Source organism: Phalaenopsis equestris, unplaced genomic scaffold, assembly GCF_001263595.1.
Source record: "Phalaenopsis equestris unplaced genomic scaffold, ASM126359v1 Scaffold000294, whole genome shotgun sequence".
Lineage (NCBI taxonomy): Eukaryota > Viridiplantae > Streptophyta > Magnoliopsida > Asparagales > Orchidaceae > Phalaenopsis > Phalaenopsis equestris.
This window is the reverse complement of record NW_018164736.1, coordinates 789,541-815,695: the sequence shown is the minus strand read 5'-3', so window position 1 is coordinate 815,695 and position 26,155 is coordinate 789,541. Positions and strand designations below refer to the sequence as shown.

Below are 26,155 nucleotides of genomic sequence, written 5' to 3'. Positions count from 1 at the left end.
AATGTATGGAGTTCATTTCAAACGAAAATGGTCCAAGTGTAATAGTATTGCTGACCTTGATTTGGAGGTGGAGAGACATGACCACTGAAGGTTCAGTGATTAAGCTTAACTAATTATACAATAATAACTTGTTATAGGTATAGAGTAGGCTCATTGTGGCTTTTAGACACATTGGCTTGACTAATTACGCTATTATTAAAACTTGGATATTGCATTTAATATCAAAATACAAAAGTATAAAACTATGCATTTATAATTTTCTTTTTATCCCCCCTAAAAAGGAAAAAAAGAGTATGATCACTATCTACATGCTTTCCAAATAAAATTATAATGTAAAGTAGTTTCAACACAAAATAGAGCAGCCTTGCTGTTCTCCCTTTTGGAATAAAGTGGAAGAGCACCTATTAGAATTGTGAAAAGAAAATGAGATTCAAACAATCCTTGGGTTGATTGCGCCATGTTTTTTCTTTCATATGTCGACGAAGAAGTTGATGATCTTGATGTTAACCCTCTTAATGATAATCTTGTTTAGCATGAACAATCATGGATCAAAGATATTTTTGATGGAGATAGTAGATGCAAGTTTAACCAAGGTGTCATTCTAATGTTTAAGATGTTGTGTAGCTACAGCTTACTCATCCCGAAATCACTTATGTGCCTCCTTCACAAGAGAGGGAAGTAATCCCCCATCAACATTCGTCAACGAGGAGAGAGGGGAATACTAGCAGTGACGATGAGACAACCTGGACTGCACTTGAAGGCACACTAGCTTGATGATATTTATGATTTGTAATGCGCAGGTGCTTTTTAATGAGATGGCTATTATGCATGCCATATGTCTGACTCAATAGATATACTTGAAGGTTGGCCCCTTTCTCTTGAGGGTATTCGCTTAGTGATAGAGGACAATGCGCTGTATCCACAGGTTGTTTAATGTCAGAGGAATGAGTTATGTTAGAGTTAATCTTAAAAGATTCATCATTGGCATATAATTAAATTGAAATCTACACCCTAACAAACTGAGTTAAGATTTGAAAATTATAACATACGCAGACTATGACCAAATAATTTGGGTATAAGATCATGAAAGGTCGTTAATTTGTCCATTAACTTCAAATAAGTCCATGAGAATATGCTTTCCATATAGTTTGGACATCACATTGTAAGATCAGGCGATTTAGTTCCATTAGATATTTTTTTGGAGACTGCTCACGAAGGTGATTTTTAGATGCCACCGTTGAGATTGAAGAAGACATCATCAAGAGTTTTCGGATGAAGCTGGATGATATATTGAAGTTTATAACATTGGCTCAAAATACATATAACAATAAGGACAAAGGTTGAGTTTTGAAATTTTAACCTTAACATTAGATATGCTTGTTTTTGAAATTTATTTTAAATTCTGTGATAGGATAGATTTTGTTGTTATTATCTTTTAAATAAAAATTATCTTATTTGTTATCTATAGACCTTTTGGAATTTGTTTAGGATTGGATAACTAGGCCAAATTCTCTTTATGGTTGCCTTAGGCGAAATTCTTGCAATAAAAATCACCTCTAATTCTATGGAAAATCTTTCTATTTCTTTGTTTTCTCCATATGTTGACCCAAGTTTCCTCTCAAAACCATTAGCCAGAAACCCATGCAACGTCCAACAGGTCTCTAGTCCACCTCTAGGCTTTCCTCTGTATTCTGCCGCCACTGCTGCCATCAATAAATGCCATGAATTTACATGGCTGTCACAACCGAAGTTACCGACCCTGCTGCTGCTGTATCTGTAGAAATTCACAACTACCACATTGGACAGCTGAATTCAGCAATCAAGGACCAAACGCAATATGGGTACCTTGCAGTTCTGCTACAGGATGTCGTTTCAGGTTTCAGTTTATGGCAAATTAGAGGAGAAAAACAGTAATAAGTCAGCCACTGCCCAACATAAGGAGTTTGGATTTGAAGTTCACAACAAAATAAAGAGCTTTTTTTACTATGTACGGTAAGAAAGGATAATAGAGAAAAAAACATTGCCGTCAACAAGTAGAATACAAACAATGAACATATAACTTGATTCTCATAGCGTTAGAGCTTCTATCAAATCTAAATCAATCTAATCGAAAAGAAAAATAAGTTGACCGACAGACTCTTGTGGTAATGGTAGAAGGTTAGCATCAGATGAAGTTGGAATTAAAATATTCTCTTTTCATTTATGGTACAAACAAAAAGATACATAAGAATAGGAGAACCTCTTTCTTGTCAAGATTGATATAGAAAGACAGTTGGGAATAAATATAAATGAACTTTAGATGAAAATATGTGACGCCCCGGGTTCGGAAGGCGGTACACCTCGGCAACACAGGGCATGATGAAAAAAATTGAATATGTTTTGTATTTTGCGGCCACTGCTGCCATCTATAAATGCCATGAATTTACATGGCTGTCACAACCAAAGTTATGGACCCTGCTGCTGTATCTGCAGAAAATCACAACTATCACTTTGTATAGCTGAATTCGGCAATTAAGGACCAAATGCAATATGGGTACCTAGCAGTTATGCTACAGGATGTAGCGTCGACCGTTTTATCTTTAGAGATGGTCATTCGGGCTTAATTTAATGTATATATATAGGATTGTAATTATAAGTTTAGAAAATAGTAATATTTTAATTTTGAAAAGTGTGACCGAGCGGGCCTCACATATTGATAGTTTAGGAGCCTGAGCGCGATACCACAAGTTGTAGACTATCCCGAAGGATATGCATACAACTTATTGGTAGGTTTAACCACCTAAATTAAAAGATCGGTGACGTCCGTTTGGTCTGTAAAACTGTTTGGTCTGCAAAACCTTTTTATAAGCCGACAAGTTCCACTATTTAACATAGGAGATTAAATAGGGTTTATCTTAAGCTGAGTTCTTAAGCTCCTTATAGAGACAAATCCATATGGTTAATTACATCTTAAATGATCGAAATCACTTAAGCAGACTCTCGATTAAGATCAGTGGTTTTGCTTTTAAGATTGTAAAATTTAGGTTTCCAAGGATAAAATATGAGGGAAAATCAAAAGGGAATGACTCAAAATAGGAACAATTATTTTTGGGAGTCAATGAAGTGAAAGGTAGGGGATGTCACAGATATGGAGAAATCACGGTGACTTCCCAACTATCCAACGATTGAACCATGACCTTAAAGAAACATCCCACACTTCGTTGTCGCGATCTCGATCGTCACTCTCCGTCAGCTTGCTTTCACACTCCGCTTCTTAAAAAGACTGCTCTAAGACCCTTAACGTATCGATTATAAGTTCGGGATTGTAGGTGTCCTACTGGCCTATAACCTAAAAGTCCCCCGCAAGCTTGTAGAAACAACATAAGTTACAAAAATGAACATGCTACGAAACGCAGTAAACAGTAAACAACAATATTGCAAACATGAATTATATGTATATGCAGATGCCGTAACAAAAGTAAACGCTATAATGTAAAACAAACCTGCACACCTGATGAGACGATGACTTCTGAAAAAGACTCGAGAAAAAGCGACAGAAGATCCACAGTAATTCGAGAAAAAAAACCGTCAAAAACTCGAAAACTGTCAAAACCTCCAAGAAAATCCAAAGAAAAGAAATCACAAGTGCTTTACAAAGATTTCGAGAAAGCCGTAGGAAAACACATAAAAAATCTGATTTCAATAAAATCGTAGGAAATCACATAAAAAATCCAAAAAAAGAAAGAAAGCCGTAAGCATTCGGGTCGGGCTATGCTCAGAATTAGGTATTCTCGAGGGACTCCGAATGCAAGTATCGGTCAACCGTATGTATATAGTCTAACATTCAACTAGAAAGGTGTTCTACTATACCAAATTTGGTGGGCACTCCTTAGCCCAATACCGACGATTGACAAAGACGATCGACTTATATTATTTAAAATTTATATTTTAACATGCGTATAGACTTCATGCATACAAGAAAAGTTGTGTCAATTTTGGTGGTCAAAATACTTTAGAAAATGATGTATCCGTTCCTATCATTTTTTTTTATAAAAATATGATTGTCCACAAGTCGATCGAACCGTCGGGCCAGGATCACCAATAACCTAAAAAGGCAAGGGTGTCCTGCTAGCCTGATGTCAGTGAATAATATTACCATTCTACATTTCACCAGGTCCCTAAATCGGCGTGTCTCGATGTCGTAGGATGAAATATTATTCCGCTCTACCGCCGAATGTCTTTATCATCAAGACCTAATACCCCAAAACAACTGTCCAACTTACGACCTTGCTTAATGGTCCCATTTATTGTCAAAACTATATACGTGTACTAATGTGTTGGACATAAGTGCCTAAAACCCAAACCAAGAAGCATGAAAATTAAACCAATAAGACAAGAAATGAAAAAAAAAAAAGGAAAGAAGGCTAACCCACCTCCAAAATCAATTTAAGGAAGAAAAGCCAAAGCGGTAGGAGGAGTAACCTAAAACATCCACCCAATGGTACTTCTTGAACGAGCAATGAGATGAGCACACTTCCCGATGTTAGCCAGGAACAACTCTGAAACCCATGATTTAGAGATCTCTAAGCTATTCCCCAAACCTTTCCCAAATATCAAAAGATTTTTTTTTCCTTTTTTTTCTTCCATTTTTTATTGCAATCAATTCCTCAAATGAGGAATGAGATGGGCACACTTCCCGATGCTAGCTAGGAACAACCCCGAAATGCACGATTTAGAGACTTCCAAGCTATTCCCAAACCTTTCTCAAATAATCAAAGATTTTCTTTTCTCCTTTTTTTTTACTTTTATTGCAATCAATTCAGCCCTCAGAATTGGATCCCGAAACATCTCCAAACATTTAACAAATAATTCCTCAAAAAGGGGCATTTGAATTTTTCCAAATAACAAGAGTTGAGGTATTCCATTTCACCAACATTAAAGCATTTAATTCCACCTCGAGCCAAAAGCTTTCAATTTCATACAAACCCAACACTAAACCAGGAACCTAGCAAGTGCCCACTGCCAGGGGCAGCCAAGAGGGTGAACCGAGCCCAGCATAAAAAAAAAATTACAACCAGAAGCTCACGGATAGGAACAATAGAGGGAAGCCACCAACTCCCAACACAAGGGAACTACAGGCGACGACTCACGACCAGGAACAGCAAAGGGACCCCCAAACAGGTGCACAAAGGAACCAACAGAGACAAACAAAGGGCTCTCGGGTAGGGGCGGCAAGAGGAGCCACCAGACCCAAGCCAACAGCCACAAACTCACATGTAGGAGCAGCCAAAGGGGAAAGCCACCAGCTAACACCCAAACTAAACAAGAGAACACAACAGGGAGGATCACAACAGAGGAAGCAACACAGGGCCCCCAAAACAAGCTCCAAAAGTTAAAAAAAAATCAAATTTTCATTCAACATATATTTCGAATAGGGGGGCACCAACATGAAATAAAACCAAGCCCCAAAACTAGCTACTCAAAACACCAAATAGATTCCAACATATATTCGAACATGGGTAGCAGGCGTGAGGAGTAAAACCGAATTACAAAACCAACTTCTTAAAGCATTAAAATAGGTTGGAACATATATTCGAATTGGGGGAATAACAGGAAATAAAATCAAGCCCCAAAACCAACTGCTCAAAACACAAAACAGATTCCAACATATATTCAAACAGGAGCAACAACATAAGAACCAAAACCGAGCCACCAAAATAGTTGCTCAAAGCAAGAAACAATTCCAACATGTATTTCGAACAAGAAAGACAACCACAGGGAGCCAAACTGAGCCCCTCCTTTCAAAGATACCTCCCTTTCTTTCTTTTTTTTTTAAGCTTCTAATATTGGAAAATTAAGCATGCCAATGTCGTCTAACATGTAATTTGAATAAGAGAGTAACAGGAAGTAGGGAAACAAAAATAAGCTCCCAACAATAAAATTTTCCCTCAGCATGCATTTCAAATAGGGGGAAATAATAGGAAACAGAGAAACGACCCCTCCCCCACCCCCCCTACAACCAATCTTCCTTTCAACAGTGAATCGACTCAGCAAGGAGAAAAGAAAGAAGACCGTAGCCTTCAACATATAGGTACAAGGATAATAAAAGCATAAAAATAAAGCTTGCATGTATACATGGATTAAAACATGCTTTCCATAAACTACCATCTTAACTACCAACCTAAAACATTTAAAGCAGACCCAACATAAACATTAAAGGCCTAGTAATTGATGACAACGCCGCTATGAAATACCAATTAAGACAAAACGAAGCCTTATACATGCATTCCCCTATTTTAACGTCTCTAGCATGTGTCGAGCAGGGAAGAAGAGTAGAAGAGAGCAAACATACCTTGCCCGGGCTTCTGTAATCAACAAAAGAAAGCCACAACACTCCCGTACTCCAAGCTCATAAGCACCTAGCTGAGAAACGATTCCCGCAGAGTTTCTCCCACGCTCCCAAAATTCGTAACCTCACAACAAAACCCCCCAACAACCTCTTATACACGGAGAAAAGAGGAAAGAAAAGAAAATAAAATTCTCCAAAGGGATAGGCCAACCCAGTGCTCTTCCCAGCATAAAGAAATCATCGCAACCAAGGCCACAGAGGAATGAACTTGAATGAGCTTTCGGGAAGGAGGAGGATTGCCACATTCGTGCCTCAGGGAACAAGAGCGTCAGAGTCAACTTACCGTGAATGGATTCCCGCTCAGCGAGATGAAGCAAAAGAAACTTCGGGAAGCCGCAGATCGGGCAGAGGATGTCGAGAGAGGCGAGATCAACTCTTCGTTACGCGAAGAGGGAAAATAATCCCGAAGGAACGAGTGATTAGGGCTCAATCCAAGCTCAGACATGAAGAAGGGAACCAAGCCAAATGTAGAGGCGAATTAGGGATTTAGGGAAGGTAAAAGCTCAGCCCCTCCCTCTTTTACATATCTTATATTATATTAATAAATATATATTAATAATATAATATAAAGTAGTTAAACCCCCCGATTCACGCATGATCTGACATATCAAAATAGCTATCTTCGTTAGCTAATTTCGATGTTTCGAACCCGTCGACGCGATTCATTTTGTCATCCATGGTCGTTCGGACCACTTCGTCGACGGTCGGTTCAAAAATGCATCAAAATCAAATTCTTTTGAAATAATCGCTTGTGATCAATCGTAAAGCTTCTTATGGGGTGCGGGAGACATGTGTGCGTCGATGTGTAAATTGTGGTATTCATGCATCATGCAAACGCACGAAGATCGCGATGGGTTTTCCTAAGGTTTCAGATTCTAAGGGTACTCGACTCGAGTTTCGTCGCGCTAGTTTTAATCGACTCAACTAAGTGTTGATGATCTTAGAACCAGTAACATGAAATTGCGAAAAGTCAAGAAGTGACTTGAATTTTTAATCGGTGTGGGCCCCATACTAGTTATCTAAGAAAATCGGTAGAAGACCTTAAAGGCTAGATCCTAGACTCTAAAAAGAGTAAGAGACCTTACCAAAATTGAGGTTAACAAATGGACCCCCAATAGGTGTGATGTGCAATACAAACATGCCGCACCTATTGGCGTTGATCGGAGTGATCCAAAGGACCACCCGAAAGGATGTGACCATCATTGTCAAAGGACGAAATTTGATTGAAGTGAAGTTGAGTTTCCTCCGGGGATTAGCAGGAGTATATATATTCAAAATTTGCAGCCGTGAATTCAAAATTTTCAATTTGAATGTCAATGTAGTTTATTTTATATTCATCATTTTTTTCGTTTGAGAGGATAATTTGTGAATTTTTGAACGACATCGGGGGAGACTTATGGATTCATAGATAATTTTGAGAGGAAACTTGTCATTTCATGAGTGACGAGAAGAAATTTATGGATTTAGGGAAGATTGAGGTGGTAAATTTTATGGATTTGTGGAATATCCCGGGGGACAACTTTGTGGGAGATCAGATAATTTTGAGGAATATTTATGGATTTGTGTACAAGCCCGGGGGGACAACTTTGTGGAAGATCAAATACTTTTGAGGAATATTTATAGATTTGTGGATAAGCCTGGGGGGCCAACTTTGTGGAAGATCAGTTTGTGGAAGATCAGATAACTAGATCAGATAACTTTGAGGAATATTTAAGGATTTGTAGATAAACCCGGAGGGACATCTTCTAGATGAATATTTATGGATTTTTGGATAAGCTCGGGGGGACAACTTTGTGGAAGATCAGATAACTTTGAGGAATATTTATGGATTTGTAGATAAGCCCGGGGGACAACTTTGTAGAAGATCAGATAATTTTGAGGAATATTTATGGATTTGTGTATAAACCTGGGGGAGAACTTTGTGGAAGATTAGATAATTTTGAGGAATATTTATGAATTTGTGGATAAGCCTGGGGGGAGAACTTTGTGAAAGATCAAATAATGCTGAGGAACATTTATGGATTTGTGGATAAACCCAGGGGGACAACTTTGTGAAAGATCAGATAATTTTGTGAAATATTTATGAATTTGTGGATAAACCCGGGGGGACAATTTTGTGGAAGATCAGATAATTTTGCGAAATATTTATGAATTTGTGGATAAACCCAGGGGGACAGCTTTGTGGAAGATCAGATAATTTTGCGGAATATTTATGGATTTGTGGATAAGCTCGATGGCATAACTTTGTGGAAGATCAGATAATTTTGTGGAACATTTATGGATTTGTCGAGTTATAAAAGAGATGCGGTTCTGTAAGTTAGAACCAACAATGCCTCCTTCACACAACAATAGAGACTGGCGATAACACTAGGCTGAGGAATTCAACCCTGTATTATGCCAAAAGGAAAGAAAGACAAGTATGTTTAACCCGACTCCCCCTTTGTCGTTTAATTTCGGTGAATATCATTTGCTGATATAATTTCATTTTCATTTTTCTATTTTTTTATTTTTTTATTTTTTATATATTTGTTCATTTTATTTGTGTCCTTCTTTGTTCGCCAATTTCTCCTTTGGGGTCCAGGTAAACTCGAAATTTATGACATTTGTAGTCGATTGCACCAAACAGTGTATATGACAATTGAAAGCAGTCATAATATATCCATTTCCAATTCTTCTGTCGGGCATACATCTCGCAATCCTGCACATAGTAACATAGCAAAACACTTTGCCAAAATGTTTCATAAAAAATTTGCATACATGGTTCACACATATCCATATATGTCTTGGTACTCGTGTTATTAGACATTTGCTGTCCTGAGTACTTGCCTCAAACATTTGGCTAGTGAGTCATGTCGGGCTCAACCTCACCTTCTGAGATACTCCCAAAAGGATCAACTTCGAATCTTCTCAAAGGTGTGCTGTCCCAAAATGACTCATAGCATAAGGGGCCGTAAACCCTCCAGCTCTGGGTCTGGCTATAGCGAAATGAAACTTACAAGGAACTGCCAGAATGCAATGTTTTGCCAAGTTCGCACCGTTTTCTTTTAGCACTAAAACTGAACCTCCAGACAGTGGAATTTCTATTGGCCCCCGGAACACTTTCGGGCCAGTTGCCCGAAGGTCCATCTCAAACTTGATGTTGCACTCGTTAACGAGCGAGACTGTACAGAAGGGCCTCACAAAGTCATGGTGGTCTATATGGGGCGGAATTCAATCGCTCTCCTTGTATATATTTATAATGCAACTATAGGGGATACAATTAGCAGGTAACACATGCCAAGCCACCATTCACCTAATCATTTTCTTTAGAAACTCTGACATTGGATCCACCTCGTCATGACAAATTATTCCTGGAGGGTTTCCTTCACGGTCATGTGCGTAGTTGTAACAGCAGTCATATTGGATCGTAATCCTTTCTTTGCCTCGCATCCACTTATGAGGCTCGAAATAAGTTCTCCGCCTTAAGAAACCATCACGCCCTTCATTTCTCAGGTCGAAGACATGGCTCACAATCTCTCCTTGTTCATGATCAGAGAAGACATCTGTACGCAGCTCTAAGCCCTCCAGGATGTTGACATACTTGCCCTGTATCCTCTGGAAGTGTTCAAAATCTTGTTTTCTCACCCTCTGGAATCTATCCAGCTCATCCTCAGAGAGGATTTGTAACCGGCGATGTTTGATGACAAACTGGGGGAAGTAAGGCTCAACCTCTGCAAGTCTCTCCTTCTTCCCCTTTGGCTTGGGCGCTGATGTTTCAGTTGAACGTATTGACTTTACTTTTGCAGGAGTATACTTAGGAATGTTATAGTTTCTAACAAAATCTATATCATCACCTCCAATGACGAACTGGGGTAATGCCGCCCCCACTGATCTATCTATGAGCCGGTCCTCTGATGCAGCAATAGCGTTGGAGGGGATATCTTCCTTCTTCTGTTGTTCCCGTAATTGATCTAGCATCTTGTGGATGCGGCGATTACGGTTCCGCCGTTGAGTGCACGTGAGTTTTGCCCTTCCTCAAGGCTGAATATTGTCAGTGAAGTACTGATAAGTTGACCTCCAGTTGTCATCACCATCGATTTCATTTTTCCAATTTCGGTGCCCTAGTTGTTAGCTGTCCCCTCTTCAATTTCTTTAAATTTTCTTGTCTTCGCAGCGACTCATTTTTGTTTATTTCTGAATTTCAACACGAGCTTCTTATCACGAATATCCTCCTGACTTGCCACTGTCAAAGACCCTCCTTCATATTCCATTTCGACATGTTCAAATTCGAAATCAAAATCAACCACGACATCTTTAATCTACCTCCTGTCTAGTGCTAAACAAATGCTATTTCTGAAAGTAAAGATCAGTCGTCTGTTTGACATCCTCCTGCAAGAACAGGAAAGAAATTCCATTTCGACATGTTCAAAGTCGAAATCAAAATCAACCACGACATCTTTAATCTGCCTCCTGTCTAGTGCTAAACAAATGCCATTTCTGAAAGTAAAGATCAGCCGTCCGCCTGACATCCTCCTGCAAGAACAGGAAAGAAAAATCAGTGTGCTGAACCCGAATCAAACAAGAACAATAAAGACTTATTTATTAGATAACAAGTTTTCAGATAGTACCTTTCATTTATTACTTATTATTGTTATTTATAACATTTATTTATGTGTATATGATTGTATAGAAAAAGAGATTGTTATTCAAAACAAGAAGACCATTATTATTATTATTAGCTTGAACTTGGACTCAATTATGGGCAACTGATACATCACTGTCTCTAAGAACAAAATTTACTTCCAAAGCTTGTTCTTTAAAACATCACGACGCATAATATTTTTTTAGGTATTGCTCGTTAATGGGGAGCATGGGATGTTCTCCTTGACAGTGCACCAGTTAATAAGAACCTCCAGTATAGACCTTTTCAACCACGAATGATCCTTTTCAAGTCGGTTCGAATTTCCCTCCTATTTTGCGATGCGCAAGAATAGGTCTTTTAAGAACTAGAACCAAGTCGCCGACTTTAAAAGCCCATGTGCGGACCAATTTACTTGGATCATTCTAGCATGATAGAACTCCAAATTCTGTTGAGCCTAAGAACTAGAACCAAGTCGCCGACTTTAAAAGCCCTTGCGCGGACCAATTTACTTGGATCATTCTAGCATGATATAACTCCAAATTCTGTTGAGCTTGCAGGCATTTTCCTTCAAGGTTTTCCAGCTCCTCGAGTCGAAGCTTTACATTCTCCTCCGTAGCAATCTTGTTTGCCACCGCGACTCTTAGTGACAGCAGTTGTACTTCTAAAGGTAGTATAGCCTCGGATCCAAACACAAGAGCATAAGGCATAGCCTGAGTAGGAGTTCTTAATGTCGTTCTATAAGCCCCCAATGCTTTCAATAACAGCTCGTGTCATTTCCTCTTGTCATCCAACGTTTTCTTTAGGATTTGGACGAGAGCTTTATTAAAAGCATCAACCAAACCATTTGCCCTCAGATAATATATTGTAGAGTAACACAAATATATACCGTGCCTCCTGACGAAGTTATTGATTTTGGTACTCTTGAATGCAACACCGTTGTTTGAGATTATTCTGCGTGTTACGCCGAATCGATACACAATTTGATCTTTGAAGAACTGTAGGACGTGGTGTGCTCTCCCCTCTTTTAACGGGACCGCCTCTGCCCACTTGGAGAAATAGTCCGGTGTCCTTTTGAAGACTGAGGGTTTATAGGACCCACTATATCTGTGCCCGAACACTCGAACGACCACGACGCAATTGTTGGATGCATCACATTCGGAGACTGATGCAAGACCACTCCGTGTACTTGACATTTGTGACAAATTTTGACAACTTTCATTTAATCAGTCGTCATTTCTGGCCAGTAATACCCTAACCTCTTGATTTTCATTTTCATCTTAGGACATGACTGGTGCGCGCCGCAAAATCTTGCGTGTGCTTTTTTGACGACGTCCTGAGCCAACCCGCTGGAGAGCGCTGATCGGGTCATTAAAGACTACAATGGATGAACCCTAGAAATGAGGTTGATCATATGGGAGAGCATATAGTGCCTAAGCTTTTGAATGACGAAAATCAAAGCCAGACAATGTTTTTCGATAGGGGGATACTTTATCTCTGTCGGTATTAGACGTCGGCTTAAGTAATAGAGGGCATTTTCTTTACCCTCATTGATATGAGCCAACAGGGCTTCGAGGGAATCGTCTAATGCCGCGGTATAAAGTATCAAGTGTTTATCTGGGATCGAGGCTGCTAAGACAGAAGGTGTCATTAAGTACTGCTTGATACTTTCGAAGGTGTGCTGACATTTTTCGTCCCAAGTAAACTTGGCGTCTTTCTTGGTCAGTGCGGAAAAAGGTTGACACTTACTTGACAAATTGGAAATAAAGCGTTTCAGATAAGCCTGCCTCCCTTAGAAGGTTCGCAACTGCTTTAAATTTTTAGGGGGTGGCATTTCTAGGATAACTTTAATTTATCAGGGTCGATTTTGATTCCGCGATGAAGGACGACAAATCCTAAAAATTTTCCGGAGGTGACACCGAAGCGCACATGAGAGGATTCATTTTAAGATTATATCGTCGTAACCGTTCGAAAACAATTCTCAAATCGTACAATTGATTTTTTTTGTTTGCTTTTGAGGACCAAATCGTTCACACAACATTCGACTTGTTGGTGGATTAGGTATCAAAGATTTTCGTCATTGCTCGTTGGTAAGTTGCGCCAGCGTTCTTCAATCTGAAGGGCATTATCGTGCAGCAATAAACTCCGATTAGTGTTCTGAAGCTGTGAATTTCTCATCTTTTGATGCCATCTTAATTTGATTATATCCCGAAGAACCATCCATAAAGGAGAAAATCGCTTGGGATGATGCAACGTCCACCATCAGTTCTGGGATCGGTAACGAGAATTCGTCTTTTGGTCATACTTTGTTTACGTCCCTGAAGTCGACACATACCCGAATTTGACCGTTCTCCCTCTTGATTGGTACCACATTGGCCAACCAGGTAGGATATTGCTCTTCACAGACAAAATGACAAAATTTGCGTCTATTTGCGTCTATTAACTTTTTAACTTCAGCTATCACTTGTTGCTCAATTTCAAGATGCATTCTTTTAAGAGCTTGTGTAACTGGAGTTGCAGCTTGGTCCTATCCTAATTAATGGACCGCAACTTCCGGAGCCAATCCAGGCATTTTCTCATAATTCCATGCGAAACAATCTCTGAATTCCATCAACAATTTAGTCATATTTGTAGACTCTCCTCATTAAGCAGAGAGCTAATGAAGGTGTTCGAATTCCGACAGAGCATCCTCGATCAGAGGGTCCTTGAAATTGTCTAAAGCTTCCAGGCAATATTCCTTAGGATCGTTAATAACAACCAAACAAAATTCCACATCATCAACTGGACCCTCTATGCCGAACCCAAGACCTTGTTTTGAGTTAGGGGCTCGCTTGCTCTTATTCCACAACTCTTCAAAACGATATGATTGATCTTTTGACCATTGTTTAAGTATAACGCCACATTAAGCAAGTTTCTGGACACAGGGAGAGTACCACTCAATCGGTAATTCTGTTAATTCAAAAGAAATGTCCTCCTCTAGTTTTACATTAGTTTCAGAACTAGAGGAGGAACCTCGATGAAACTTAATTGGTTTTACACCAACATCATGGACCTCCTTTGCCACCAAACCTTCAATTTTATGGGGATAGATCGGGGTCAGAGCCACAACTTGCACATAATTATTGATTTTTTCATACGTTGATTTATACTCATAATTTCCTTCATCTTCTAGAGAGATCTCGAATTGAGGCTTCTTCTGGCTTATCAATATTGTGTTCTTCTTGGATTCCTCCCCTTTGGAACTGTCTTCCCAGTCGATGTTGATAACCAGACTCTTGTATTCGCTAGCCCAAGCGTTCCTCCCTTGGCCTTGTCCCCGGCCTTGACCTCGGGTGCGAGTTTTGGAGAAACTTTCACCATCTCGTTGCCAAGGAGCAGTGAGGGCTCGTTGAACTAGAATCAGTGGGTGTTCACATTGTGCTTCTTCCGGTCGCTCCACTTTGTTTGGTATGAAATTTCTGGAGAAAACTGTTTTCTTCGGAGGCGCGTAGTAAGCGACATCCTCGTGGATTCCCACCTCATGTACGGAAAAGGGTTGTAAGTCACTTTTGATGCAGTGCTCTTACCCTTCGTGCCAATACTTTATTATTGATGTAAAGACGAAGGAACCATTCCATGTTCGTGAATCCATGGTCGACCCAAGAGAGCATTGAATGAATTCTCAGAGTCGATAATGTGGAATTTCGCGGTTGTTACGAAATCACCGATTTTTAACAGCAGCGTGATCGATCCAAGTGCTCTTTCTTCTTTCTGGTTGAAGCCTCTTAGCATCATCTTATCGGCTGATAACTTGCGAGCATCTATGTCCAGGTATGCCAATGTGTGCAGATTCGTCATATTGATGGATGCCCCTGGATCCATCAACACTCTAGAGAGCATATACTTATCAATATTAACTGAAACGTAGAGGGGGCGATTATGGTCGGCGGTACCAAGCAACAAATCGTCGTCTGTGAAAGTAACCTTCCTTTCTCTCTGCAACGAACAAGCCTCGTCTAAGGAAGTACTGACAAGCTGAGCTATACAAATCTCTGGATCGAGTAAAGCCTTAACCAGTGCTTCCTTCATTTCCTTTAACAGAATTAAGGTGTCATAGATGCTCAATTTAGCAGGTAGTTTCCTAAGACGGGCTAGTAAGTTGTAATCCACTTTGTTACTCGGTTCCCCGACTTCTCTTTGAACATACACTTCTTCCGCTGGTGGGGTTGACTTTTCGTGGGTAGCAGCTTGTCTTGTATTGACTGTTGAACCCGTTTTTGGAGGTAACATTTTTTCTCTCCTTAAATACACCTATGTTATTTCTTCCAAATCTTAAGTTGGTTCTGAAGACGGCTTCTCTGGAGCTGGGATTAGAAGCTCCTTAGGGATTTCTTTTGAGTCTGAGGACTCGAAATCGATTGCTACCGGTGAACCCGGAAATTCCAGAACAGTTGGCTCACCTTCTGAACTATTGTAACCCGTGTAGTCGACGTCCTCTTCTTTATCGTTGTCGAACTCGCTGAGATTTTTTATGATTTGAGAATTGTTATTAGGATCGAAATCATGACCTAAGCTAGGTTTACTGTTATCACTTGTATTACTACTAGAAACATTCAAAACGTAGCTGATACCAAAATTCATTGCATTTTATGAACCCAAAGGGAAGAAGAAGTAGTCATACAAAGTCAGCGGTTTGAGGATTTTTTTCCCAAATCCGAAACAACCAATCTAGGAAATACAACCCACCTGGTCCATCCTTGGGCTTTTCAATCTCTTTGTCTTCTGTGGCCTTCTCCATCTCTTTTTGAAGCAGCTCCTCAACTCCAACTAATAGCGCGGATTTAGCGGGACTTGGATTCTGAGTTGCCTCTTGTACTATTATATTTTGAATGTGTTTTAATATTTTCTTTTAAGGCTTTGTCCACGCCACGCTCCATCCGTCGTTGGTTGTGTATGGATAAATCGAAACGGTGGGATCAATCGAAATCATATTGATAGAACCCTTTTCAGGTTCTTTCACATACTCTTTCGGGATCGTTATGCTCCCCTGTTTGAAGTTGACCTCCAACCAATTCTTGAAAGCAAAACAACCCTCTATGGTATGTCCAACCATCCTGTGATACAGATAATACAATGGATGATTTTTCTTATCCACGTCCTCGGGTCTCTTTGGCGATGGCGATTGAAATTCCGGTCTCTTAATCAAATTACAGAACATCTTTCCCATCCATCTGACGGAATCCTTGTTGGAATGACTGTTGGTTGCTCTGTTGAGAAGTTTCGAAGTTTCATACCTTTGCTGAGGTTGTACAACTTGTATATGCATCGGCTGCTTACCTTTGTCTATCACCGCAACGATGCCAGATTTCTTCTCAAAGGTCTATTGGTTTTAGCTTTTCGGTTTTCTCGAGAAAAACAAGCTGCTTAGCCTCCTCTTGAAGACTCGCGACCTTGCTTAGTAGCTTTTCAAAGGTTTTAATGGTAAGACCCTTAAAAAGAAACGCCACCGGGCCGCGAATGCTTTTTAGTATGGTCTCAATTGCATACTGCTCCTGGAGCTGTGGTTCACACTTCATGCTGAAGTTCCTCCATCGCAAAATGTAATCCATCAGAGTTTCGTCCGGCTTTTGCTTCTCCGCCACGAGGTTACCGACGGTAATGTAGCGCGGCGCTCTAGTGAATCGTTTAACGAAAAAGTCTCTAATTTCGCGAATTTCTTTATGAAACCATTTAGTTTAAAGAAGTTAAGAGCAGACATCAAGCAAATGGTCAAAGAAAGAGGAGACGAGGTGAGGCGTGAAGAAGTAACCTCTATCCTCCTTTAGTTAAAGGAAGATCAATTGAGGAGTAACCTCTATTTCCTTTAGTTACTTTAAGGTCCATCGGTGGCGGTTGAGGAGTAACCTCTTCTGGAGTAACCCTTGGGGCGATAGTTGACTACTTTAAGGTCCATCGGTGGCGGTTGAGGAGTAACCCTTGGGGCGATAGTTGACTCTCGGACTTGGAGTTCTTTTTAGGATCTTCAGCCTCGGGCTTTTCCACAGTAATCGACTCAATTGTTCTAGGTTGTCACACCATCTTCTTTGGCACTAGTGCAGCGGGGCCAGATGGCCTACTGTCGGTATCAGCGCAATGGTAAGTGGTGGGCCTCCTATCACGTGGGCCAAACACATCAACGAAAGGTCTTTTGCTAAAGTTTAGCGCTTTTGCCGGGGATAAAAACTCTTCCTGTGTAATAGGGAAGGCTGCCTTTGGCCCAAGACGAGACTTGATCAACCGATGTTCCGTAGATTTTCTGTAGGTGGCAACGAAGCCAGTGTGGATGGCGGAGGTAATCATGCGTTCTCCCAGACAGAGCTTAGCAGGAACACAGTGCTGGCAGTGGATCGGTTCGTCTTTCCTTAAAATCTTGGCTTGCACTCGCGGTGAAACGACGCATCCCATTCTTCTTAGCAATTCAACAATTGAACAATGCTCTTTCCAGGCTAGTCTTTCAACACCTAATGAATTTCAGAAAACAACGGGGGCCTCTTCCTCTTCTCACCCCGACGGTGAGGTGGTGGTGGTAGTGCGACAACGATCTTCAGAGCGTTTTCTTCACCGAGGGCAGCTGACAAGGGGTGGAACTTGCTTCCTTTTAGAAGAGGTGAGGTCTGGGGTAGTCCAGCTTCCTCTCTTGGAGTCTCTGCAGGGGCAGTAGCTTTGGAGTCTCTGCTGGGGCAGTAGCTTCGGCGGTCCTCTTCTTCTTAATCTTAGCTATCTTCCTGTTTCTGTTTCTCCTATGCGTTCGAGTTTGAGGTGCGGACCTCGAGTTGGATTCGATTTCAAAGATTGAGGGCATTAAAGTGAAGGTCGAACTACCTTCAACCAATGGTTCATTGACCACCCAAACACCCTTCCCTTTGACTGATGCTGGAGTAACAACAGGTTGGGTAACGACCAAACTAGTAGTAGTGGTAGAAACAGTCTTGAGGGCAATTCCGACGGCCCCGACGACGGACTTTGTAGTGACGGTAGGACTCCTTTCAACCAACACCCTCTTTAAATGGGGGAATTCTTTGGCGGATCTTAGGTTAAACTCCACAACAGGCTCAACGGGCTCGTCTGCTTCAAACTTTACCGCAGCAATAGGGTCGCTTCCGAACTTGACTTCAGTGTCGTCGAATCCTTGCCCACACTTGATAACTCCTCCGTCGGGCAACTCATTCTTGCTAATGGCGAAGTCCTTTCCGGTGGCGAAGGAGAATCGGTTTCGGAGAAGACATTTTCTGTAATTAGAAAAGATTCAAAAATATCAGTCTCCTCCCATGCTCCTTTATCGTAATAGCATTTTTTGGGGCAAATACCAAAAGTTGTTGAATTTGTCCGACAAACTGGGCGTCTCTTTCGAAACATATCCAAATGATTATTATTATTATTACTTATTATTATTTATTCAAATTTCAATTAGTTGCATTATAAGAGGAAAAGAGTCCGAGAATGACAAATTTCAAATCGTTTTAAAGTGTGAAATGAAACAAATATGAATCGTAGGACCCAGCCCTAAAACTAGGGGAAATCCTAGATCATACTCACTTCGGTCAACACCACTGGTGGCTTCTAATCCACCACGCATATTGGGGGTCTGACTCATTTAGACCCATTCTTAAGGTCTGAAGATTCCAGAACCTCTCTGTTTAAGGGTCATTAAACATATGACTCTATAATCCAAGAAGAGTTGGCTATACCTGCTCAAGGAAGAAATGAGCGAGGTACGCTAACAGAAGAATGATAGTCTGACCCACTAGGGACATGAACACACTACCGATATTTTAAAACGAAACCTTCTGATCAAAATGGAGAGAGGAACTTATCCCCAGCGGAGTCCCCAAAATTTGTCGGTTCAAAATGGAGAGAGGAACTGATCCCCAGCGGAGTCCCCAAAATTTGTCGGTTGTTTTATCTTTAGAGATGGTCATTCGGGTTTAATTTAATGTATATATATAGGATTGTAATTATAAGTTTAGAAAATAGTAATATTTTAATTTTGAAAAGTGTGACCGAGCGGGCCTCATGTATTTGATAGTTTAGGAGGCTGAACGTGATACCACAAGTAGTACACTATCCCGAAGGATATGCATACAACTTATTGGTAGGCTTAACCACCTAAACTAAAAGATTGACGATGACCGTTTGGTCTGCGAAATCGTTTTTTATAATCCGACAAGTTCTCATTTAACACAGGAGATTAAATAGTGATTAAATGACCAAAATCACTTAAGAAGACTTTCGATTAAGATCAGTGGTTTTTGTCTTCAAGATTTCAAAGTTTAGATTTCCAAGGTTAAATATAAAAAAATCAAAAGGGAATGACTCAAAATAGGAACAACTATTTTCGGGAGTCAATGGAGTGATAGGTAGAGGATGTCACAGATCTGAGGAAACTAAACCCTGGTGACTTCCCAACTATCCAACGATTGGACCTTAACTCTAAAGAGATCCTACACCTCGTCGTCGTGGTCTCGATCGTCGCCCTCCGTCAGCTTGCTTCCACACCCCACTTCTTGGAAATATTATTCTAAGATCCTTAACATATCGATTATAAGTTCGGGATTGTGGTGTGTATAAATGTACAGTTATTAGGTTAGTGGCTCGCTAAGGGGTACTTCCTGAACCAGGTGTCATACTGGCCTCTAACCTAAAAGTCGCCTGCAAGTTTGTAGAAACAACACGAGTTACAAAAGGGAACATGCTACGAAACGTAGTAAATAGTAAACAATAGTATTACATGCATGAATTATGTGTATATGCAGGAAAACGTGCAGTAGCAAAAGTAAATGCTGTAAATGTAAAACAAACCTGCACACCTGACTGGATGACGGCTCCTAAAAAAGACTCGAGAAAAAGTGGCAGAAGATCCACAGTAATTCGAGAAAGAAAACTATAAAAAACACGAAGAAAATCTAAAGAAAAGAAATCACAAGTGCTTTACAAAGATTTCGAGAAATTCGTAGGAAAACATATAAACAATCTGATTTCGATAAAATCGTAGGAAATCACATAAAAAAATCCAAAGAAAGAAAGAAAATCGTAAGCATTTGGGTTGTGCTAGGCTCAGAATTAGGTATTCTCGAGGGACTCCGAAGGCAACTATCGATCACCCGTATGTATGGAGTCCGACATTCAACTAAAAATGTGTTCAACTATACCAACTTAGGAGGGTACTCTTTAGCCCAATACCGGTGATTGACAAGTGGACGATCGAGTTATATTATTTAAAATTTATATTTTTACATGCGTATAGGCTTCATGCATACAAGAAAAGTAGTGTCAATTTTGGTAGTCAAAATACTTTAGAAAATAATGTATCTGCTCTTATAATTTCTATTTTTTTTATAAAAATATGATTGTCCACAAGTCGATCGAAACATCAGGCCCGGACCACCAACAATCTAAGAAGGCAAGGGTTCCTGCTAGCATGGTGTTGGTGAATAATATTATCATCCTACATTTCACCGGGTCCCTAATCGGGTCCCGATGTCGTAGGACGGAATACTATTCCGTTCTACCACCGAATGACTTTATCATCAAGGCCTTACCCCAAAACGACCGTCCAACTTACGACCTTGTTTGATGATTTCATATATAGCCAAAACTATATACGTGCACTTATGTGTCAGATATAAGTGCGTAAAACCCAAACCAAGAAGCAAGGAAAGTAAACCAAAAAAATAAGAAATGAAAAAAAAAGGAAAGAAGAATAACCCACCTCCAAAATCAATTTAAGGAAGAAAAGCCAAAGCGGTAGGAGCATTAGCCTAAAACATCCACCCGTGGGGACTTATTGAATGAGCAATGAGATGAGCACAGTTCCCGATGCTAGCCAGGAGTAACCCCGAAATGCACTATTTAGAGACCTCTAAGCTATTCTCCAAACCTTTCCCAAATATCAAAAGATTTTTTTCTCCGTTTTTTTGTTCTCTCCCAAATATCAAAAGATTTTTTTCTCCGTTTTTTTTTGTTCTCTTTTTTTTTTTGCAATCAATTCAGATCAATTCAGCCCGCAGAATTGGGTCCTGAAACATCTCTAAATATTTAGCAAATCATTCCTCGAAAAGTGGCATTCGAATTCTTCCAAATAACAAGAATTGAAATATTCCATTTCACGAACATTAAAACATTCTATTCCACCTCGAACCAAAAGCTTCCAATGCTATACAAACCCAACACTACACCAGAAACTCAGCAAGTGCTCACGACCAGGGGCAACCAAGAGGGCAAAACCGAGCCCAACATAAGGAAATCATAACCACAAGCTCACGGGTAGGAGCAGCAGAGGGAAGCCACCAACTCCCAACACAAAGGAACCACAGGCAACGACTCACGGCCAGGAACAACAAGGGGGACCACCAAACAGGTGCACAAAGGAACCAACATCACAAACAAGGCCTCTCGGGTAAGAGCATTTAAAGGGGAAGCCACCAGCTAACACCCAAACGAACAACCACAAGCTCACAGGTAGGAGCAGCCCTAAGAGGAAGCCACCAGCTAACACTCAACACAAATAAGAGAACACAACAGGAATGCTCACGGTCAAGAGCCGCCAGGAGAGAACATCAACCCCACACCCATGAACCAACAGGAGTGCTCACGGTCAAGGGAGGGAGCAACACAGGGCCCCAAGGGCCCCAAAACAAGACTCCTAAGAGTTCCAAAAATCAAACATCACCATCTGCAGGTGTTTCGAACAGAGGAAGCAATAAGGAACAAAAATAAAGTTGAAATAAGCCCTTTCCAAAAGCTAAAAAAAAAGAACATTTCTTCCAGCATATGATTCGAATAGAGGGGCAACAACATAAGGAGCAAAACCGAACTACAAAACCAACTTCTTAAAGCATTAAAACAGGTCCCAAGATATATTCAAATAGGGGAATAACAGGAAACAAAACCAAGCCCCAAAACCAACTGCTCAAAACACAAAACAAATTCCAGCATATATTCGAGCAGGAGCAACAACATAAGAAGCAAAACCGAGTTAGTAAAACAGTTGCTCAAAGCAAGAAACAACTCCAACATGTATTTCGAACAAGAAAGACAACCACAGGGAGCCAAACTGAGCCCCTCCTTCCAAAGATACCTCCCTTTCTTTTATTTTTTTGAAAGCTTTTAATAATGGAAAATTAAGAATGCCAATATCGTCCAATATGTAGTTTGAATAGGAGAGTAATAGGAAGCCGGGAAACAGAAATAAGCCCCCCAACAGTAAAATTTTCCCTCAGCAAGCATTTCGAACCCCCCCCTCCGCCGCCGCCGCCGCGTACAACCAATCTTCCTCTCAACAGTGAATCAACTCAGCAAGGAGAAAAAAAAGAAGACAGTAGCCTTCAGCATACATAACATATAGGTACAAGGATAATAAAAGCATAAAAATAAAGCTTGCATGTATACATGGATTAAAACATGCTTTCCATAAATTACCATCTCAACTACCAATCTAGAGCATTCAAAGTAGACCCAACATAAACATTAAAGGCCTAGTAATCGATGACAATGCCGCTATGAAATACCAGTTAAGACAAAATGAAGCCTTATACATGCATTCTCCTATTTTAACGTCTTTAGCATGTGTCGAGCAGGGAAGAAGAGCAGAAGAGGGGAAACATACCTTGCTCGGGCTTCTGTAATCAACAAAAGAAAGCCACAACACTCCTAAACCTCAAGCTCACAAGCAAAGCCACAGCACTCCCAAACTCCAAGCTCACAAGCACCTAGCCGAGAAATGATTCCCGCAGAGTCTCTCCCACGCTCCCAAAATTCGTAACCTCACAACAAAACACCCCAACGACCTCAGAAGAATGAACTATCGAGAAGGAGGAGGATTGCCACATTCATGCCTCAGGGAACAAGAGCGCCAGAGTCAATCTACCGGTGAATGGATTCCCGCTTAGCGAGACAAAGCAAAAGAAACTTCGGGAAACCGCAGCTCGAGCAGAGAATGTCGAGAGAGGCGAGGTTAACTCATTACACGAAGAGGGAAAATAATCACAAAGAAATGAGTGATTAGGGCGCAATCCAAGCCCAGGCACGAAGAAGGGAACCGAGCCGAACGTAGAGGCGAATTAGGGATTTAGGGAAGGTTAAAAGCTCAACCCCTCCCTCTTTTACATATCTTATATTATATTAATAAATATATATTAATAATATAATATAAAGTAGTTAAACCCCCCGATTCGCGCACGATCCGACATATCAAAATGTGTATCTCCCTTAGCTAAATTCGACATTCTGAGCCCGTCAGCGCGGTCCGTTTCGTCATCCAGAGTCGTACGAACGACTTCGTTGACGGTCGGGTCGAAAACAAATCAAAATTGAATTCCTTTGAAATAATCGTTTGTGATCGATCATAAAGCCTCCTACGGGTGCGGGAGACGTGAATTTCAATAATTGTGTGCGTCGATGTGTGAATTGTGGTATACGTGCATCGTGCAAGCATGCAGAGATCGCGATTTGTTTTCCTATGGTTTCAGATCCTAAGGGTACTCAACTCGAGTTTCGTCGCGCCAGTTTTAATCGACTCAACTAAGTGTTAATGATCTTAGAACCAATCACATGAAACTGCGAGAAGTCAAGAAGTGGCTCGAATTTCTAATCGGTGTGGGCTCCAGGCTAGTTCTCTAAAAGAGTCGGTAGGAGACCCTAAAAGCTAGATCCTATGCTCTAAGAAGAGTAAAACACCTCACCAAAAATGAGTTCAACATGTAGTTTCAGGTTTCCATTTATGGCAAATTAGAGGAGAAAAACAATAATAAGTCAGCCACTGCCCAGCACAAGGAGTTTAGATTTGATGTTCACAACAAAATAAAGAGGTTTTTTTTACTGTGTACGACAAGAAAGGATAATAGAGCAGAAACATTGCCGACAACAAGTAGAATACAAAAAATGAACATTTAACTTGATTCATATAGCATTAGAGCTTCTAAAAAAAAATCCTAAACCCCATTCTTTTTCACTTTCTCATTTCATTGCGGACTCTTGAGATAATGATAGAAGGTTAGCATCAGAGTAAGTTGGAATTAAAATATTTTCTTTTCATGTATTGTACAAACAAAAAGATATATAAGAATAGGAGAACCTCTTCCTTGTCAAGCTTCATATAGAAAGACAATGGTGAATAAATATAAGGAAACTTTAGCCGAAAATATGTGACACCCTAGGTTCGGAAGGCGGTACACCTCGGTAACACAGGACATGTGAAAAGAATTGAATATGTTGTATATTCCACGGCCAGTGCTGCCACCTATAAATGCCATGGATTTACATGGCTGTCACAACCAAAGTTATCGACCCTGCTGCTGTTTTATCTGCAGAAAATCACAACTACCACTTTGTATAGCTGAATTCAGCAATTAAGGACCAAATGTAATATGGTACCTTGCAGTTCTGCTACAGGATGTAGTTTCAGGTTTCAGTTTATGGCAAACTAGAGGAGAAAAACAAAGAGCTTTTTTACAACAAAATAAAGAGATTTTTTTTATTGTGTACGTCAAGAAAGGATAATAGAGAAGAAGCATTGCCGTCAACAAGTAGAATACAAAAAATGATCATATAACTTGATTCAGATGTCATTAGAGCTTCTAAAAAAATCCTAAACCCCATTCTTTTTCACTTTCTCATTTCATTGAAGACTCTTGAGGTAATGGTAGAAGGTTAGCAAGAGATGAAGTTGGAATTAAAATATTTTCTTTTCATGTTTGGTACAAACAAAAAAGATATATAAGAATAGGAGAACCTCTTCTTGTCAAGCTTCATATAGAAAGATAATCGTGAATAAATATAAAGAAATTTTAGCTGAAAATATGTGACACCCCAGGTTCGGAAGGCGGTACACCTCGGCAACACAGTGATGAAAAGAATTGAATATGCTTTATATTCTGCGACCACTGCTGCCATCTATAAATGCTATGAATTTACATGCCTGTCGCAACGAAAGTTACCGACCCTGCTGCTGCTGTATCTGCAGAAAATCAAAACTACCACTTTGTATAGCTGAATTCAGCAATCAAGGACCAAATGCAATATGGGTACCTTGCAGTTCTGCTACAGGATGTAGTTTCAGGATTCAGTTTATGGCAAACTAGAGGAGAAAAACAATAATAAGTCAGCCACTGCCCAGCACAAGAAGTTTGGATTTGATGTTCACAAGAAAAAAAAAAGTTTTTTTTTAACTGTGTACGGCAAGAAAGGATAATATAGAAGAAACATTGCCGTCAACAAGTAGAATACAAAAAAATAACATATAACTTGATTCAGATATCATTAGAGCTTTAAAAAAAAAAAAGGTCTAAATCCCATTATTTTTCACTTTCTCATTTCATTGCGGACTCTTGCGGTAATGGTAGAAGATTAGAAGATTGACATCAGAGGAAGGTGGAATTAAATTTTTTTTTTCTCTTGTCAAGATTCATAGAGAAAGACAATCGTGAATAAATAATTAAAAAAAAAAACTTTAGCTGAAAATATGTGACGCCCCGGGTACGAAAAGGTGGTACACCTTGGCAACACATGATGAAAATAATTGAACATATTTTGTATTCTAAAAAAGAAAAGAGTGCAAATAATAACAGAAAGTAATAAGAAAAAATTATTTCAATTCATAAATAAGAATATAACTGGTACAACCAAAAGGAAATGAGATAAATGAAAAAAATTAAACCGAAACAACTGCTCAAAATTAGAAATAAAGATACAATGACTAATACGAAACAAAAAATACCAAAAATAACTCTAAACTGTAAAGTATGCTCCGGCAGAGACGGTCCGGTAAGTGGCTGGGTGAAACCCATTATATAAAAAGACCAACGTGTGAGTTTGAAAATCAAAATTAGTAAATAACAACTATTTATTACGGAATAAACAATTACGAAAATGAGGCATGTAGTATGACCGATAAATATGGACGGTTTATTGTTTAAAAAAAAATTACAAAGCATATCACATGCTTATGATCTTGAATATGAATCACTTAAACCTATGCACATTTATATAGATATTAACATGCTACAATATCAAGTATTTTTGCACAGATATGACTCTTCAATTATTTAACACTACTGAGAATATGTAATTTTAATATATACATATATATACATATATATACATATATATATATATATATATATATATGTATATAT

General features: G+C 39.8%; 1 protein-coding gene across 4 annotated transcripts in view; it reads left to right on the top strand.

Annotated features, from left to right (window-relative positions):
* LOC110025207 (oligoribonuclease) overlaps positions 1–26,155 on the top strand; it is a gene marked incomplete at its 3' end in the record, with an annotated part of 40,425 nt that overhangs the window by 1,988 nt on the left and 12,282 nt on the right.